The sequence below is a fragment of the Eubalaena glacialis genome, chromosome 16, assembly GCF_028564815.1.
Source record: "Eubalaena glacialis isolate mEubGla1 chromosome 16, mEubGla1.1.hap2.+ XY, whole genome shotgun sequence".
Taxonomy (NCBI): Eukaryota; Metazoa; Chordata; class Mammalia; order Artiodactyla; family Balaenidae; genus Eubalaena; species Eubalaena glacialis.
Window position 1 is genome coordinate 37,832,073 of NC_083731.1, and position 15,627 is coordinate 37,847,699.

Below are 15,627 nucleotides of genomic sequence, written 5' to 3' on the forward strand. Positions count from 1 at the left end.
TCTTGACAATGTGATATGCATTATAAACATTTATTTCATTAATGCTCTGATAACACTACATATCTACCTTATGTAATCATCACAACAATTATTGAATTAAGCACTATTATCATTTCCATATTTAGGTATTAAAACAATACTAGAAAATGTTGACAACCTATTCAAGTCTATACAATGTGTATGTAAATGAAACTAAGATTCAAATTCTTTCTTACTCAAACTTCATATTTCATCTCTATCTCTGCTTAGAAATACATTTTAGCCACTGTGTAAATATTTAAATAATTAAGTGTGTTGATTAAAAATGAAAATAATTTATTATATTAACCTCAGTCATTAACTCATGCAGTTACATGCTGACGTTACCATATGAATTTAAATTTAATCTTATATAAAGAATGCTAAATTTCAACATCCTAAGATATTTGTATAGTAAGAAAAGTCACACTGCTGTTTGTTGAGGAGTACCAACAGCAATATTTCTGAAGAACAATAGTATATAAGTAGAAGCAATAAATCTTTTTGGCATTGAAATAAAAATAATGGCACCTAGAAAATTGAAGTATGAGTATAGTTACAACTAAAGGCAAAATATATTCAATTACTCAGACTAAATGGGAACAGTTTTATAATCCTTTCTATGAATTATGGACCAATAATACTTCCAATAAAATAGTTATGAATTAAGCTATTATTTTAAAAATATATATCATTATGCCAGGTGTATATGCAGGTATGCATGTATGATGATCTTTATCAGATATGATTATGTTGTGTACCTGCCCTTTTTACTTATTCATAGCATCATTTCTACAGCATAAGAAAGGATCATTAGAGCTTGAGATACATGGGGTTTCCAAAGCCAGGAAGCATTCGGCTTTCAATCAATAATCAATCAATAACAGAAAAAAAAAAGGATATATATTTTTCCCTACATTGTGACTCCCTCATAATGATGAGAATTTAAATAACAACATAAAGCTGTAGGTTGTATTTGAAAGTTCATCAGGTTTTACAAACACAGTTGTAATTATTATATTAGTCTTTGGCTATAAAAAATATACAATTTATGAGTTCAGTATTTTTATTTATTGAAATATTGCTATCGCAATGAGAAAATATACACTTAGTTCTCTCTCTTTTCAAAGACATTGAACGCCTTTACAGTACAGTGGGTGTCTGACGCATATTTTTCTTGGCATCATCCACCATAAGAATAAGCCTTAATACAAAGCTTTGCTTAATAAAATATTTCTAACAACAACAACAAAATCAAACAGATTATTATCTCATTTTTAGTTATTAATGCCTGAATGCTATTTGAGCTTTCTTTGTTGAAAATTTTCATAGATTGTATGCCATATTTTAAAAATAGAATGATACATTTTATTTCTGTTACTCTTTTGTTACTTTAGTTAACTATATCCCTATGTCTGTAGGTATATATTTAAAGAAGTATAATAAATATATATTAAGAATTATACATATACACAGCTTTTACACATGCAAAAATACATTTTATATATACATATATACATTGGCTTCTGCTATAACAAATTCCTACCTTTGCCTATGACACTAATGAGCCAAGTTCAGTGGTAGCAATTCCTATTGTCAATTGTGGTTTACACAGAGTAGTCACCATTGAACTTCTCAAGGGTCTTAATTTTTTTATCATAACATTTTAAAATTCATTAATAAAGTCCTTTAAATCTTCTTGGGGAACATAGGCAGAGGGTGGGGTTTCTGTTCTCACATAACACATTTATTCTAATCTGCCTATCTCCATAAGACTCTGATCTCCTTCTTCAATTTCCTGCCAATGCCTTTCAGGCAGCTACCTCTCCTTTACTATAGCCATAAATGCATCCATGCTTTAGAAGCAGTCCCATCAGCATTATAAGACTGTCTTCACAAATTTTTGAAAAGCCATTATTTCCTTATTAATTAGAGAGTGATCCCATGGACAATAAGATCTAGAAATACATAAATCATGAGACATTTTTGAAAAAGATAACTTGGTGATAAAATGTAATCAGTAAATTTATGAATCAAAAAATAAAAATAAAACACGGGAAGTGAATGCTTAATACACTTAAATATATAATTAAGGCCTATCAACTATTAAAATAATAGCTACAAAAGAGAATAAAATGTTGCAAACATTTAAACATTGCTACTGTAATAATATTGCATAAATAATTTTATAACTATCAGATAGCCCAAAAGGAAAGGGAGTGGGAAAATGAAAGAAAATACAGTCTATTATGTTAATGTGACTTTCTCTATATCTCACAGCAAAAAGTTAATAGAAAACTAAAAAACACATAAGGGTTTTTGGAGCTTTAAAACTTTTTACATGTGTGTTTGATTGTATATATCATATATACATAATGTTATCATATTTTAGGAAATAATTCCTATAAAGAAATATTTTTATGAATTTCACAAAACCTTTTAATCCACGTAAAACTGTTGTTGTTGTAGGTGATGGTAGTAATGTTAAATTTAGGCGTTCTCAGTTCAGTTAAAATTACTTGGTTCTGTTCTTGTTTTGGGAAGGGCTATCAGGACAGTCAGTCCAAGCTGGTTGCATTCATTTGACTTCTAGAAAAGAGGATGGTGCAGGAGGGCACAACAGCATCAGAAGGCAGGAGCTCTACAGTGGTCAGGACTATCTGGTAGAAGATGGCAGAGAAAGAAGCCAAATGGGAAGATAGGGATAGCCATGCCCAAGTGCTTGCCTTTAGGAAGAACACTCTCAGGGCAGTTCTGAAAGACAAAGATTGTTTATTTGTTTGTTGTTCATTTTTTGCAGCTTTATTGGGATAATATTGACATATAACATGTAGTGTAAGTTGTACATCGTGATGACTTCATAAATGTATGTTTTAGAAATGATTACCACAATATGGTTAGTTAACACCTCCCTTCCCTCCCCAAATCTCCTTTTGTATATGTTTGTGTGTGATGATAACATTTAAGATTCGTTCTCTTAACAATTGTCAAATATATAACACAGTATTGTTAATTATAGTCACCATGATGTATAATAGATCCCCAAAGTTATTCATCTCATAGCTGGAAGTTTATAACGTATGACCAACAAAGATCATTCACCCCCACACACATAGTGCCCTGGTCAAAGGTACTCACCACCCCACCCCTCAGGGGCCTGGTTGTTGTTCTTCCTCCACTTCCACAAAATAGCAGTGTCCCTTTCCAAAGGCTATAATTTCACTTTTTCTTTTTCCAAATCATTCTTTGTTCACATTCAGACTTTTTGTCCAGAAGAATCAAGTGCAAGAGAGACAAAAGTATTTATACAATCATAAGTAAATGTGAACCACCTAAGCCACATTTGGTTAGGCTGCCACCCAGAGGATGCACCAATAAGGAAGACCTAGGGTAGCTGGTAGATGAAAGAAGGACACACCATATCCAGGATGTTAAACAAATAAAATAAATAAATAAAACCTTCAAGGAATAGCTGAGTCATTTAACTGATATAAGCCTCAAAATAGATATGAAAGGGAAATAAGTTTGGGGTTTCACTGGGAAGATTTTGAAGTATGTAGGAATTAAGTGTTGAAGATAAAAGTCCACAACTCAGCAGGTTATATCTTTATCATGACCATTTACTTCCCTCTAATTCAATGGGCCCAGGCAAAGATTGAAACTTAAATGTACTAAAGGAAAAAGATGTCAATGCTCCAAATACAATACTGATACCATTAAATTTGATAGTGAATATCCCTAAAGAAATTTTAGGGTGGGTCAGTCTAACACATGGAGCCAAATTAGAGCTAACCATAATGTGGTCCCATTTCTAAGTGTAAAGGACATCACCACAGCATTGCATTGCATATATGGTATCAAGGAGAAGCATTAGCAAGGCTGCTGTTAACGTTGGTCTTGTAGGAAAAATGTCTAGAGCTTGAATAACTGAAACAGGTAATAAATAGAATAAAAGGAGACATTAGTCTTCTAAACTTTGCTCATGGTGGATTTTTATTTGTCTGATTAATATATTTTTTTTTCCTTTCACACAGTTCTAAAGTTTAAACCACCTCATATCAGAGTTTAATTCTTATCCTCATTAGGTTGCTTGTAGGCATTACAGTCTCAATTTTATTTGGCAATCTCCTATTCCATTCTTGTGATATGGGCATAACCTTTATTACATGTCCAGGATGCTAGTCCAATTGTCAAAAGCAGCTCCAGTTCTCAAGCACTAAACAGGAATTCTCAGAGCATGAATTTGTGTTGGTGCTCTCTTACTGTCAAAGATTCATACTTTCAATTTATTTTTAGTATCTGTGCCTTTCTTAATTTTATGAAAAATCACCATTGGATTTTAAAGGGTGTTTTAAAATATTATATCATGCATTTTAGCTGTTGCAATTGGAAATGTTCAATAAACTTAATCAACCAAATTGCCAGAAATGGAAGACAGAAACTCATTTTTATCTTCTAATTTGCTTAAATACACTTAATTACCTGTATTAATTTTTTTGTGAAACTGTAATAAGTACCATTCAGTAGCTCTATTCCATTAGGTGTTTCTGGTTTAATGTGTGCTATTTCTTTTTCTGGCTGTTGTATCAGAACAATGGATGAGACATGGTAAGTCTTAGAGAAATGCCTGATATATTTTGATATATGATTGCTACTTATTACATAAACAGAGCTGTTTATTTTAACCTAATTTTTAACTAAATATTTTAGCTGAGCACTATAATTTAAACATGCAGAAAATAATACTAGAATTTCCAGATTAAAATGTAATTTTTGTAGGAAAAAAAGCTTTATATCTACCAAATATAGTGAGAGTCTAGAAGAACTTTAAGAAAAGAACAACACCATATACATCAATGGTTCTCAACTGGAGGTGATATTTTTCTCCCTGGAGATATTTGGTAGCTTCTTGAGACATTTTTGGTTGTCACATTGACTTGGAGGAGTGACTGTCTTTTAGTGGTAGAGACAGGGGATGCTGCTAAACATCCTATGATGCACAAGACAGTATTCCCTTCTTCCTTGCACACACACACAAGAAAAGAATTATCAAGACCAAAATGTCAACATTGTCAATGTTTGGAAATCCTGGCATAGATCTACATGATTGTTAGTAATACTGGGAAAAGCAGAGAGAATGTAGCCAGACAAGGCTTAAGCACTATAGAACAATCATAAGCTAAAAGGGGATACAGATAGGTTAATAAAATAGTGATACAGGGAAGAAGAAATCTTAGCAACTCTAAGGAAGACAGTTAAGACACAGACTAAAACAGAGATAGTAAAAATAAAGAGAAATTATCTAATTAGCCTCATAGATATATATGGTGAAGTAAGATATATAATGCAAATAGTGGAAAATATGTAGGAATAAAACCTATATTAGATGTAGATTTCTCACTAAGCAGTATTATTTTTGACTGTCTGCACAATTTTTCCTCTATATTTCAAGTTTTTAGAAAAAAGGCTAGTAAATAAGTTATCCAAAATTTTCACATGGGAAGGAAAACCAAGTTAAGGATGAAGAAGAAACGATTAAATGCTCCATTCCTCTGCCAAATTTAAACAATAAATATCTTTATTTCAAATATAATTCTTTTTTTCCTGCAAAATATATTGTTTGGCATGTCATTTTATTTATTTTTAAAATTTATTTATTTTATTGATTTATTTTTGTCTGTGCTGGGTCTTCGTTGCTGTGTGCGGGCTTTCTCTAGTTGCAGTGAGTGGGGACTACTCTGTTGCGGTGTGTGGGGTTCTCATCCCGGTGGCTTCTCTTGTTGCAGGGCACAGGCTCTAGGCACGCAGGCTTCAGTACTTGCAGCACACAGGCTCAGTAGTTGTGGCTCACGGGCTTAGTTGCTCCACGGCATGTGCGATATTCCCGGACCAGGGCTCAAACCCGTGTCCCCTGCATTGGCAGGCGGATTCTAAACCACTGCACCACCAGGGAAGTCCCCTAGCATACCATTTTAATGTAGAGTATGTTACTATGTCTTGAAAATCCCTTCAAAAATTGATTTGGGGTCATATCACAGATTTAATAAGAATATTTTTATACATTGCTTCTTTCTTCTAAGTAGCAAATGGTCCTAGAACTTATAATGATAAAAATAAACTTACCTATAGCTTATCTGTAACTCTAACCCCTTTTTATCTGAGATTAAAATGTATTTTTATAATTCCATGCTTTGTAAATTGAAGGTTAAATCTCTGCTCTAAAGATATAATCTCTGTATTTTCCAAGACTATATTTATCAATCAGTGACTTTAATTCAGCATAACTCCAGTCTCAATTATTTTGTAAAAATTAAATTGCTTTATACTTTAAACAGCTTACTTCTTATATTTGGTATAAATGTCAAATCATGAAAATATCTTCCTATGTACACAAGAAGGTAGTATAAAGGGTCATTCTCATCTAGGGCCAGTAAGAGAACTAAATTATCCCTGCCATTAATGCTGATGTTACAGTGGTAATTACTGCATAACATCTAGCAAAAATATACTTTGAGAGCAATTTCCCACTGAGTTGATTGCCACCTGGATTCACTGCTTCTTCTTTTTTTTTTTTCACTGCTTCTTAATTGGTTAAGTAGTATCAAGCAATAATTGAAGAAAATAGAAAATAGCTTGTTTTAATTTAAGGACACACAGAGGACTCAGTCCCTGAGGGGGGGATGGGGAAGAAACAAATGTATTCCCATCCTGCTCTCATGCATTTATTATGTCCCTTGAATACATAAATTATTAAAATTCAAATTCATATATTTGTAACAGGCTAGTTTATAATGGATTGGTATGAAGTAGAAATAGTTTATGCTTTAGTTTTATGTGGTAGAGTTGAGGTCCAGATAAATTTAGCATGTCTTTCTACATATTATTCATATATTAAATTCACACATTAAATCCATTCAAATTATTTTGATTATTTAAAATTTCAAACATTTGGGTGACAGTGTTTTGTATCATCTTTGTAATAATAAAACAAATATTTCCCAATAATATTTTAGGAAAGTTTATAATATTAACAAATATATAAATAATCATATTTTTTTTTTTTGCTTTAGTTTTTAGCTTAAGTATATTTTATTACATAATAATACACAGAGAATGTTTGTACAAGGTCAAACTTGGAGGCATATTATACCATTTAAACTGCACTGACTTGGAAATAGATAGAAACATGTGCTTGAACTTAGGTATATCACTTTCTAACAGTGTGTCATTGGGGAAGGAACTTAACCACTTTAACCCTTAATTTCTGTAAAGTGGGTCTTTGCTCATATTCTTTTCAGAATGAAAAACGTTCACATATAACTTGTAACTTAAAAAACCCTAAGTAATTAGTAGCAAGTATAATAATAATAATAAATAAAACATAACAAAAAAATCTCTGTTTTTATAGGTCAAGAAACACTTAAGTTTGAATATGGCTCAGAATTACAAGACCTTTCATTTATTCATGTACAAAATTGGCTTAGCTAAATGAGTACTGTGTTTGAAGGTTCTGTTTGTGTTAACCTGTGTCATTTGTTAAGAAAATTAATACTAACCTGCTACTGGTTTTATAATTTTCTTTCATTTCATGCTAAGGAACTATAGTAAAATCCTATTTAATTATAACTTTAATTTTGTGAAAGTCTAAATGCTAATGTCATGAAATAGACAACATGAACTTTAGACGATATTAATTTAAGTTGAATATGCATTTCTATAGCAGCTTGCACATAACTTTAGAAACATTGATCACATTTATAATAAATTCTTGATAATATTATAGACATGTTTCAGTTCAAATTTTTGAAATTGAATGCACTTAACAATAAATATGAAAAGCAACATTCAGCTTCCAGGCAGAGGAGTATGCTGAGACAGAGCTGTCCCTGATTACTCTAAACAGTGTTGAGCCATACATGGAAAGTTCATCTTCTTATATTTCTGGTGTTTTGATCTAGCATCCAATGGAGTTTCAACTTAGAGTCCTAAATGTTGCTTGGTAATTTTGAAAAATTATTATTGTCAATGTTATGTTAGGACAATTGGTTGGTACATACAATAGAAGGCTGATTGTCAATGTAAGAAAATTTGAGAGTAGTACATAGTGCAAAATGTCTCAGCATTGTGTGTGCATCATTTACATATTGTTAAACTATAATTTGAACACCAAAGAAACTTCAATATGTCAGAAATTCTGTTTAAGTGCCTTTGTTTAAATATGTCTATTAAATAATTACTTAGGGAAAAATAACAATATTTTAAATGCATAAAAATCTAAAATCTGTGATAGGTCTCAACATTTTATTGTAAATCTTAAAGGCTCTAATGACAATAAAATTTTGAATTGGATTATAAAATTGTTTCAATGTAAGTCCTATTTGACCTTGAAAATGAAGTAACACAAAAGGCTAAGAGCTCTTGAAATCAAAATCTAATTGTGATACTGAAAAAGGAACTAGTATGTAATTTTATGCATAAGTGTATAATTTTGATTAAAAACAACAAAATAAATGAGCTGCAATTAAGACAGTGTTTTATTTCCTCTGTCATTAAATCAACTTTGAATTTTATACTCAGTATTGTCAGATAAAAGAAAAATAGTTTTGGTAGGTGTATATTGTATATTGTATATTGAAAAATTCATGATATAAAGAATATATCTGATTTGATTGTTAAAATTAGCACCAATACATATAAATGTCTGATGAATATATATATTTTTAATATACTTTTTATACCAGCTTCAGTAAAATTAAAAAATAAATAAATGAGTGTAACCTGGTCTACAAACACCTTAAAACTATTCACAAGAACTCTTTGATATGACTTTAATAATGTATTAGAAATTCCAATTTAAGTAAGCAGTCCAATCTGTGCTTTCTTGGTTTGTCAGGGAAACATGTGACATTTATGCAAATTATTCTTAGGCCATTTAGTCATGGAGGAAACACTATCATTACTTTTTTTCTCACTGGATATTTACATACATATATTTATCAAGTTGGGATCATACAGAATATAGTTTTTATATTAGACTTTATATGATATTTTATCTTGAACTTTTTTTCTCATCATTACAAACTTTTCAAAGTATGACTTCAACAGACTTATAATGTTGTATAGAAGTGGTACTTGTTATCTTTTTATTGACATATAATTGACTTATACATTATTTAGTTTCAGGTGTATAACATTATGACTTTATATATGTATATGTTATGATATGACCACAGCAATGTCTAGTTAACATTCATCACCACAAATAGTTACAAAATTTTTTTCTTGTGATTAGAACATTTAAGATGTACTATCTTAGCAACTTTGAAAAATACAGTACAGTATTATTAACTATAATCACCAAGCTGTACATTACATTTCCAAGGCTTATACGTTTCATGACTGGAAATTTGTGGCTTTTAACCACCTTCACTCATTTCACCCACCCCAGTACCTGATGCATATATTAAATGAATAAGAAAGATTTTAAATTTATTTTCCTGTGTAACAAAGTTATTAAAGTGCTTTCAGAGGTCAATGATTTTTTCTTGAATTTCATCTTACTTTATTTTTTTATACAGCAGATTCTTATTAGTTATCTATTTTACACACATTAGTGTATATATGTCAATCGCAATCTCCCAATTCATCCCACCCTCCCTTTCCCCCCTTAGTGTCCATACGTTTGTTTTCTACATCTGTGTCTCTGTTTCTGCCTTGCAAACCAGTTCATCTCTACCATTTTTCGAGATTCCACATATATGCGTTAATATGCAATCTTTGTTTTTCTCTTTCTGACTTACTTCACTCTGTATGACAGTCTCTAGGTGCATCCTCATCTCTACAAATGATCCAATTTCATTCCTTTTTATGGCTGAGTAATATTCCATTGTATATATGTACCACATCTTCTTTATCCATTCGTCTGTAGATGGGCATTTAGGTTGCTTCCATGACCTGGCTATTGTAAATCATGCTGCAATGAACATTGGAGTGCATGTCTTTTTGAATTATGGTTTTCGCTGGGTATATGCCCAGTAGTGGGATTGCTGGGTCATATGGTAATTCTATTTTTAGTTTTTTAAGGAACCTCCATACTGTTATCCATAGTTGCTGTATCAATTTACATTCCCACAAACAGTGCAGGAGGGTTCCCTTTTCTCCACACCCTTTCCAGCATTTGGTGTTTGTAGATTTCCTTGTGATGCCCATTCTAACCAGTGGGAGGTGATGCCTCATTATAGTTTTGATTTGCATTTCTCTAATAATTAGTGATGTTGAGAAGCTTTTCCTGTGCCTCATCTAACTGCATGTCTTCTTTGGAGAAATGTCTATTTAGGTCTTCTGCCCATTTTTGGATTGGGTTGTGTGTTTTTTTTGATATTAAGCTGCATAAGTTGCTTGTAAATTTTGGAGATTAATCCTTTGTCCATTGATTCATTTGTAAATATTTTCTCCCATTATGAGGGTTGCCTTCTCATATTCTTTATAGTTTCCTTTGCTGTGCAAAAGCTTTTAAGTTTCACTAGGTCCCATTTGTTTATTTTTGTTTTTATTTACATTACTCTAGGAGGTGGATCAAAAAAGATCTTGCTGTGATTTATGTCAAAGAGTGTTCTTCCTGTGTTTTCCTCTAAGAGTTTTATAGTGTCTAGTCTTACATTTAGGTCTTTAATCCATTTGAAGTTTATTTTTGTGTATGGTGTTAGGGAGTGTTCTAATTTCATTCTTTTATATGTAGCTGTCCAGTTTTCCCAGCACCACTTATTGAAGAGACTGTCTTTTCTCCATTGTATATCTTTGCCTCCATTGTCATAGGTTACTTGACCATATATGTGTGGGTTTATCTCTGGGCTTTCTATCCTTTTCCCTTGATCTATATTTCTGTTTTTGTGCAGTACCATATTTTCTTGATTAATGTAGCTTTGTAATATAGTCTGAAGTCAGGGAGTTTGATTCCTCCAGCTCCGTTTTTTTTCCCTCAAGATTGCTTGGGCTATTCAGGTTTATTTATTTATTTATTTATTTATTTATTTATTTATTTATTTATTTATTGTCTCCATACAAATTTAAATTTTTTTTTGTTCTAGTTCTCTTAAAAATGCCTTTGGTAATTTGATAAGGATTGCATTGAAACTGTAGATTGCCTTGGAGAGTATAGGACTTTTGACAACGTGGATTCTTCCAATCCAAGAACATTGTATATCTCTCCATTTGTTTGTGTCATCTTTGATTTCTTTCATCAGTATCTTATAGTTTTCTGAGTACAGGTCTTTTACCTCCTTAAGTAGATTTATTCCTGAGTATTTTATTCTTTTAGTTGTAACTGTGAATGAGATTGTTTTCTTAATTTCTCTTTCTGATTTTTCATTGTTAGTGTACAGGAATGCAAGAGATTTCTGTGCATTAATTTTCTATCCTGAAACTTTACCCAATTCATTGATTAGCTCTAGTAGTTTTCTGGTGGCATCTTTAGGATTCTCTATGTATAGTATCTTGTCATCTGCAAACAGTGACAGTTTTACTTCTTCTTTTCCAATTTGTATTCATTTTTTTCTTTTTCTTCTCTGATTGCTATGGCTAGGACATCCAAAAATATGTTGAATAATAATGGCGAGGTTGGACATCCTTGTCTTGTTCCTGATCTTAGAGAAAATGCTTTCAGTTTTTCCCCATTGAGAATGATGTTGGCTGTGGGTTTGTCATATATGGCCTTTATTATGTTGAGGTGGGTTCCCTCTATGATCACTATCTGGAGAGTTTTTATCATAAATCAGTGTTGAATTTTGTCAAAAGATTTTCTGCAGCTATTGAGATGATCATATTGTTTTTTTTCTTCAGTTTGTTAATATACTGTATCACATTGATTGATTTGTGTATATTGAAGAATCCTTGCATCCCTGGGATAAATCCCACTTGATCGTGGTGTATGATCCTTTTAATGTGTTGTTGGATTATGTTTGCTTGTATTTTGTTAAGGTTTTTTGCAACTATATTCATCAGTGATATTGGTCTGTAATTTTTCTTTTTTGTAGTATCGTTGTCTGGTTTTGGTATCAGGGTGATGGTGGCCTAGTAGAATGACTTTGGGAGTGCTCCTTCCTCTGCAATTTTTTGGGAAGAGTTTGAGAAGGATGGGTGTTAGCTCTTCTCCAAATGTTTGATAGAATTCACCTGTGCAGCCATCTGGTCTTGGACCTTTATTTGTTGGCAGATTTTTAATCACAGTTTCAATTTCATTACTTGTGATTTGTCTGTTCAGATTTTCTATTTCTTCCTAGTTCAGTCTTGGAAGGTTACACATTTCTAAGAATTGTTGTTTATAGTAGTGTCTTATGGTGGTTTGTATTTCTGCAGTATCCCTTGTAACTTCTCCTTTTTCATTTCTAATTTTACAGATTTGAGTCCTCTCCCTCTTTTTCTTGATGAGTCTGGCTAAAGGTTTATCAATTTTGTTTATCTTCTTAAAGAACAAACTTTTAGTTTTATTGATCTTTGCTATTCTTTTCATTGTTTCTATTTCATTTATTTCTGCTCTGATATTTATGATTTCTTTCCTTTTACTAACTTTGGGTTTTGATTTTTCTTCTTTCTTTAGTTCCTTTAGGTGTAAGTTTAGATTGTTTGAGATTTTTCTTGTTTCTTGAGGTAGGATTGTATTGCTATAAACTTCCCTCTTGGAAATGCTTTTGCTGCATCCCATAGGTTTTGTATTCTCATGTATTTGTTGTCATTTGTCTCTAGGTATTTTTTGATTTCCTCTTTGATTTCTTCAGTGATATCTTGGTTATTTAGTAATGTATTGTTTACCCTCCATGTTTTTGTGTTTTTTACGTTTTTTTCCCTGTAATTTATTTCTAATCTCATAGCGTTGTGGTTGGAAAAGATGCTTGATACAATTTCACTTTTCTTAAATTTACCGAGGCTTGATTTGTGACCCAAGATGTGATCTATCCTGGAGAATGTTCTGTGTGCACTTGAGAAGAAAGTGTAATCTGCTGTTTTTGGAGGGAATATCCATTAAATATAAATTAAATCTATCTGGTCTATTGTGTCATTTAAAGCTTGTGTTTCTTTATTAATTTTCTGTCCAGATGATCTGTCCATTGGTGTAAGTGAGGTGTTAAAGACCCACAGTATTATTGTGTTACTGTCGATTTCCTCTTTTATACCTGTTAGCAGCTGCCTTATGTATTGAGGTGCTCCTATGTTGGGTGCATATATATTTATAATTGTTATATCTTCTTCTTCAATTGATCCCTTGATCATTATGTAGTGTCCCTATTGTCTCTTGTAATAGATTTTATTTTAAAGTCTATTTTTTCTGATATGAGTATTGCTACTCCAGCTTTCTTTTGATTTCAATTTGCATGGAATATCTTTTTCTATCCCCTCACTTTCAGTCTGTATGTTTCCCTAGTTCTGAAGTGCGTCTCTTGTAGACAGCATATATACAGTTTTTTCTATTGTATCCATTCGACAAACCTGTGTCTTTTGGTTGGAACATTTAATCCACTCACATTTAAGGTGATTATCAATATGTATATTCCTATTACCATTTTCTTAATTGATTTGGGTTTATTTATTAATTTTTTTAACATCTTTATTGGAGTATAATTGCTTTACAATGGTGTGTTAGTTTCTGCTTTATAACAAAGTGAATCAGTTATACATATACATATGTTCCCATATCTCTTCCCTCTTGCATCTCACTCCTTCCCACCCTCCCTATCCCACCCCTCTAGGTGATCACAAAGCACTGAGCTGATCTCCCTGTGCTATGCGGCTGCTTCCCACTAGCTATCAATTTTACGTTTGGTAGTGTATATATGTCCATGCCACTCTCTCACTTTGTCACAGCTTGCCCTTCCCCCCCCCCCCATATCCTCAAGTCCATTCTCTAGTAGGTCTATGTCTTTTTTCCTGTCTTACCACTAGGTTCTTCATGACCTTTTTTTTTTTTTTTTTTCCCTTAGATTCCATATATATGTGTTAGCATACAGTACTTGTTTTTCTCTTTCTGAGGTACTTCACTCTGTATGACAGACTCTAACTCCATCCACCTCACTACAAATACCTCCATTTCGTTTTTTTTTTTATGGCTGAGTAATATTCCATTGTATATATGTGCCACATCTTCTTTATCCATTCATCCGATGATGGACACTTAGGTTGCTTCCATGTCCTGGCTATTGTAAATAGAGCTGCAATGAATATTTTGGTACATGACTCTTTTTGAATTATGGTTTTCTCAGGGTATATGCCCAGTAGTGGGATTGCTGGGTCGTATGGTAGTTCTATTTTTAGTTTTTTAAGGAACCTCCATACTGTTCTCCATAGTGGCTGTACCAATTTACATTCCCACCAACAGTGCAAGAGGGTTCCCTTTTCTCCACACCCTCTCCAGCATTTAATGTTTCTAGATTTTTTGATGATGGCCATTCTGACCAGTGTGAGATGATCTACACATGATTGTAGTTTTGATTTGCATTTCTCTAATGATTAATGATGTTGAGCATTCTTTCATGTGTTTGTGGGCAATCTGTATATCTTCTTTGGAGAAATATTTATTTAGGTCTTCTGCCCATTTTTAGATTGGGTTGTTTGTTTTTTTTTTTTTTGTTATTTAGCTGCATGAGCTGCTTGCACATTTTGGAGATTAATCCTTTGTAAGTTGCTTCATTTGCAAATATTTTCTACCATTCTGAGGGTTGTCTTTTGGTCTTGTTTATGGTTTCCTTTGCTGTGCAAAAGCTTTTAAGTTTCATTAGGTCCCATTTGTTTATTTGTGTTTTTATTTCCATTCCTCAGGAGCTGGGTCAAAAAGAATCTTGCTGTGATTTATGTCATATAGTGTTCTGCCTATGTTTTCCTCTAAGAGTTTGATAGTGTCTGGCCTTACATTTAGGTCTTTAATCCTTTTTGAGTTTATTTTTGTGTATGGTGTTAGGTAGTGCTCTAATTTCATTCTTTTACATGTAGCTGTCCAGTTTTCCCAGCACCACTTATTGAAGAGGCTGTCTTTTCTCCACTGTATATGCTTGCCTCCTTTATCAATGATAAGGTGACCATATGTGCGTGGGTTTATCTCTGGGCTTTCTATTCTGTTCCATTGATCTATATTTCTGCTTTTGTGCCAGTACCATACTGTCTTGATTACTGTAGCTTTGTAGTATAGTCTGTAGTCAAGGAGCCTGATTCCTCCAGCTCCATTTTTCATTCTCAAGATCGCTTTGGCTATTCAGGGTCTTTTGTGTTTCCATACAAATTGTGAAATTTTTTGTTCTTGTTCTGTGAAAAATGCCAGTGGTAGTTTGATAGGGATTGCATTGAATCTGTAGATTGCTTTGGGTAGTAGAGTCATTTTCACAATGTTGATTCTTCCAATCCAAGAACATGGTATATCTCTCCATCTATTTGTATCATCTTTGATTTCTTTCATCAGTGTCTTATAATTTTCTGCATACAGGTCTTTTGTCTCCTTAGGTATGTTTATTCCTAGATATTTTATTCTTTTTGTTGCAGTGGTAAACGGGAGTGTTTTCTTAATTTCACTTTCACATTTTTCATCATTAGTGTATAGGAATGCAAGAGATTTCTGTGCATTAATTT